Genomic DNA, 5,680 nt, shown 5'->3' on the forward strand with positions numbered 1-5,680 from the left:
ATTGAGATATATTCACATACCACGCAGTCATACAAAACAAATTGTACTTTCAATTGTTTACAGTACCATTACATAGTTGTACATTCATCACCTAAATCAATCCCTGACACCTTCATTAGCACACACACAAAAATAACAAGAATAATAATTAGAGTGAAAAAGAGCAATTGAAGTAAAAAAGAACACTAGGTACCTTTGTCTGTTTGTTTGCTTCCCCTACTTTTCTACACATTGATCCATAAACTAGACAAAGTGGAGTTTGGTCCTTATGGCATTCCCAATCCCACTGTCACCCCTCATAAGCTATATTTTTATACAACTGTCTTCGAGATTCATGGGTTCTGGGTTGTAGTTTAATAGTTTCAGGTATCCACCACCAGCTACCCCAATTCTTTAGAACCTAAAAAAGGTTGTCTAAAGTGTGCGTAAGAGTGCCCACCAGAGTGATCTCTCGGCTCGTTTTGGAATCTCTCTGCCACTGAAGCTTATTTCATTTCCTTTCACATCCCCCTTTTGGTCAAGAAGATGTTCTCCATCCCACGATGCCGGGTCTACATTCCTCCCCGGGAGTCATATTCCACGTTGCCAGGGAGATTCACTTCCCTGGGTGTCTGATCCCACGTAGGGGGGAGGGCAGTGATTTCACCTTTCAAGTTGGCTTAGCCAGAGAGAGAGGGCCACATCTGAGCAACAAAGAGGCATTCAGGAGGAGACTCTTAGGCACAAATACAGGGAGGCCTAGCCTCTCCTTTGCAGCAACCGTCTTCCCAAGGGTAAAACTTATGGTAGAGGGCTCAACCCATCAAACCACCAGTCCCCTATGTCTGTGGTCATGTTAGCAACCATGGAGGTGGGGTAGGCGAATACCCCTGCATTCTCCACAGGCTCCTCAAGGGGGCACTACATCTTTTTTTTTTTTTTTTTTTTTCCTTGTTTGTCTTTTTTCTTTCTTTCTTTTTTTTTTTTAACTTTCCCTTCTTTTTTCAAATCAACTGTATGAAAAAAAAAGTTAAAAAGAAAACAAACATACAATAAAAGAACATTTCAAAGAGACCATAGCAAGGGAGTAAGAAAAAGACAACTAACCTAAGATAACTGCTTAACTTCCAACATGTTCCTACTTTACCCCAAGAAAGTTATATAATATAGCAACATTTCAGTGAACTTGTTCCTACTACATCCATCAGAAATTAACAGACCATAGTCATTTCTGGGCATCCCCAGAACGTTAAATAGCTTATCTGTTCTTCTTGGATTATTGTTCCCCCTTCCTTAATTGCTCTCTACTGCTAGTTCCCCTACATTCTACATTATAAACCATTTGTTTTACATTTTTCAAAGTTCACATTAGTGGTAGCATATAATATTTCTCTTTTTGTGCCTGGCTTATTTCGCTCAGCATTATGTCTTCAAGGTTCATCCATGTTGTCATATGTTTCACCAGATCGTTCCTTCTTACTGCCGCGTAGTATTCCATCGTGTGTATATACCACATTTTATTTATCCACTCAACTGTTGAAGGACATTTGGGTTGTTTCCATCTCTTGGCAATTGTGAATAATGCTGCTATGAACATTGGCGTGCAGATATCTGTTCGTGTCACTGCTTTCCGATCTTCCGGGTATATCCCGAGAAGTGCAATCGCTGGATCGAATGGTAGCTCTATCTCTAGTTTTCTAAGGAACTGCCAGACTGACTTCCAGAGTGGCTGAACCATTATACAGTCCCACCAACAATGAATAAGAGTTCCAATTTCTCCACATCCCCTCCAGCATTTGTAGTTTCCTGTTTGTTTAATGGCAGCCATTCTAACCGGTATTAGATGGTATCTCATTGTGGTCTTAATTTGCATCTCTCTAATAGCTAGTGAAGCTGAACATTTTTTCATGTGTTTCTTGGCCATTTGTATTTCCTCTTCAGAGAACTGTCTTTTCATATCTTTTGCCCATTTTATAATTGGGCTGTCTGTACTATTGTCATTGAGTTGTAGGATTTCTTTGTATATGCAAGATATCAGTCTTTTGTCAGATACATGGTTTCCAAAAATTTTTTCCCATTGAGTTGGCTGCCTCTTTACCTTTTTGAGAAATTCCTTTGAGGTGCAGAAACTTCTAAGCTTGAGGAGTTCCCATTTATCTATTTTCTCTTTTGTTGCTTGTGCTTTGGGTGTAAAGTCTAGGAAGTGGCCTCCTAATACAAGGTCTTGAAGATGTTTTCCTACATTATCTTCTAGGAGTTTTATGGTACTTTCTTTTATATTGAGATCTTTGGTCCATTTTGAGTTAATTTTTGTGTAGGGGGTGAGGTAGGGGTCCTCTTTCATTCTTTTGGATATGGATATCCAACTCTCCCAGCCCCATTTGTTGAAAAGACCATTATGGCTCAGTTCGGTGACTTTGGGGGCCTTATCAAAGATCAGTCGGCCATAGATCTGAGGGTCTATCTCTGAATTCTCAATTCGATTCCATTGATCTATATGTCTATCTTTGTGCCAGTACCATGCTGTTTTGGCAACTGTGGCTTTATAATAAGCTTCAAAGTCAGGGAGTGTAAGTCCTCCCACTTCGTTTTTCTTTTTTAGAGTGTCTTTAGCAATTCGAGGCATCTTCCCTTTCCAAATAAATTTGATAACTAGCTTTTCCAAGTCTGCAAAGTAGGTTGTTGGAATTTTGATTGGGATTGCATTGAATCTGTAGATGAGTTTGGGTAGAATTGACATCTTAATGACATTTAGCCTTCCTATCCATGAACATGGAATATTTTTCCATCTTTTAAGGTCCCCTTCTATTTCTTTTAGTAGAGTTATGTAGTTTTCTTTGTATAGGTCTTTTACATCTTTGGTTAAGTTTATTCCTAGGTACTTGATTTTTTTAGTTGGTATTGAAAATGGTATCTTTTTCTTGAGTGTCTCTTCAGTTTGTTCATTTCTAGCATATAGAAACATTACTGACTTATGTGCATTAATCTTGTATCCCGCTACTTTGCTAAATTTGTTTATTAGCTCTAGTAGGTGTATCGTTGATTTCTCAGGGTTTTCTAGATATAAGATCATATCATCTGCAAACAATGACAGTTTTACTTCTTCTTTTCCAATTTGGATGCCTTTTATTTCTTTGTCTTGCCGGATTGCCCTGGCTAGCACTTCCAGCACAATGTTGAATAACAGTGGTGACAGCGGGCATCCTTGTCTTGTTCCTGATCTTAGAGGGAAGGCTTTCAGTCTCTCACCATTGAGTACTATGCTGGCTGTGGGTTTTTCATATATGCTCTTTATCATGTTGAGGAAGTTTCCTTCAATTCCTACCTTTTGAAGTGTTTTTATCAAAAACGGATGTTGGATTTTGTCAAATGCTTTTTCAGCATCTATTGAGATGATCAATTGATTTTTCCCTTTCGAGTTTTTAATGTGTTGTAATACATTGATTGTTTTTCTTATGTTGAACCATCCTTGCATGCCTGGAATGAACCCCACTTGGTCATGGTGTATGATTTTTTTAATGTGTCTTTGGATTCGAATTGCAAGTATTTTGTTGAGGATTTTTGCATCTATATTCATTAGGGAGATTGGCCGGTAGTTTTCCTTTTTTGTAGCATCTTTGCCTGGTTTTGGTATTAGATTGATGTTAGCTTCATAAAATGAGTTAGGTAGTGTTCCATTTTTTTCAATGTTTTGAAAGAGTTTGAGTAAGATTGGTGTCAGTTCTTTCTGGAAAGTTTGGTAGAATTCCCCTGTGAAGCCATCTGGCCCTGGGCATTTATTTGTGGGAAGATTTTTGATGACTGATTGGATCTCTTTGCTTGTGATGGGTTGGTTGAGGTCTTCTATTTCTTCTCTGGTCAGTCTAGGTTGTTCATATGTTTCCAGGAAATTGTCCATTTCTTCTACATTATCCAGTTTGTTGCCATACAGTTGTTCATAATATCCTCTTATAATTTTTTTAATTTCTTCAGGATCTGCAGTTATGTCACCTTTTTCATTCATTATTTTGTTTATATGGGTCTTCTCTCTTTTTGATTTTGTCAGTCTAGCTAGGGGCTTGTCAATCTTGTTGATCTTCTCAAAGAACCAACTTTTGGTGATATTTATCCTTTCTATTGTTTTTTTGTTCTCTATGTCATTTATTTCTGCTTTAATCCTTGTTATTTCTTTTCTTGTACTTGGTTTAGGATTGGTTTGCTGTTCATTTTCTAGCTTCTTCAGTTGATCCATTAGTTCTTTGATTTTGGCTCTTTCTTCCTTTTTAATATATGCGTTTAGTGCTATAAATTTCCCCCTTAGCACTGCTTTTGCTGCATCCCATAGGTTTTGGTATGTTGTGTTCTCATTTTCATTCGTCTCTATATATTTAGCAATTTCTCTTGCTATTTCTTCTTTAACCCACTGATTGTTTAGGAGTGTGTTGTTTAACCTCCAGGTATTTGTGAATTTTCTAAGTCTCTGATGGTTATTGACTTCTAATTGTATTCCATTGTGGTCAGAGAATGTGCTTTGAATAATTTCAATCTTTTTAAATTTATTGAGGCTTGTTTTATGTCCCAGCATATGATCTATTCTGGAGAAAGTTCCGTGAGCACTAGAAAAGTATGTGTATCCTGGTGATTTGGGATGTAATGTCCTGTAGATGTCTGTTAAATCTAATTCATTTATCAGATTGTTTAGGTTTTCAATTTCCTTATTGGTCTTCTGTCTGGTTGATCTATCTATAGGAGAGAGTGATGTGTTGAAGTCTCCCACAATTATTGTGGAAACATCAATTGCTTCCTTTAGTTTTGCCAATGTTTCTCTCATGTATTTTGTGGCACCTTGATTGGGTGCATAGACATTTACGATTGTTATTTCTTCTTGCTGAATTGCCCCTTTTATTAGTATGTAGTGGCCTTCTTTGTCTCTCAAAACATCCCTGCATTTGAAGTCTATTTTATCTGAGATTAATATTGCTACACCTGCTTTCTTTTGGCTGTAGCTTGCATGAAATATTTTTTTCCATCCTTTCACTTTCAGTTTCTTTGTGTCCCTGTGTCTAAGATGAGTCTCTTGTATGCAACATATTGATGGTTCATTTTTTTTGATCCATTCTGCGAATCTATATCTTTTAATTGGGGAGTTTAATCCATTTACATTCAACGTTAAAACCGTGAAGGCATTTCTTGAATCGGCCATCTTATCCTTTGGATTATGTTTGCCATATTTTTCCCTCTCTCTATTAATATCCTTTATTGTACCCATACCGAATCTCTTTAGTACTGAACCTTTCTCCAAGTCTCTCTGTCCTGTCTTTGTTTCTCTGTCTGTAGGGCTCCCTTTAGTATCTCTAGTAGGGCAGGTCTCTTGTTAGCAAATTCTCTCAGCATTTCTTTGTCTGTGAAAAATTTAAGCTCTCCCTCAAATTTGAAGGAGAGCTTTGCTGGATAAAGTATTCTTGGCTGGAAATTCCTCTCACTCAGAATTTTAAATATATCGTGCCACTGCCTTCTCGCCTCCATGGTGGCTGCTGAGTAGTCACTACTTAGTCTTATGCTGTTTCCTTTGTATGTGGTGAATTGCTTTTCTCTTGCTGCTTTCAGAACTTGCTCCTTCTCTTCTATGTTTGACAGTGTGATCAGTATATGTCTCAGAGTGGGTTTTTTTGGATTTATTCTATTTGGAGTTCGCTGAGCATTTATGATTTGTGTATTTATG

Source organism: Choloepus didactylus, chromosome 17, assembly GCF_015220235.1.
Source record: "Choloepus didactylus isolate mChoDid1 chromosome 17, mChoDid1.pri, whole genome shotgun sequence".
Taxonomy (NCBI): domain Eukaryota; kingdom Metazoa; phylum Chordata; class Mammalia; order Pilosa; family Megalonychidae; genus Choloepus; species Choloepus didactylus.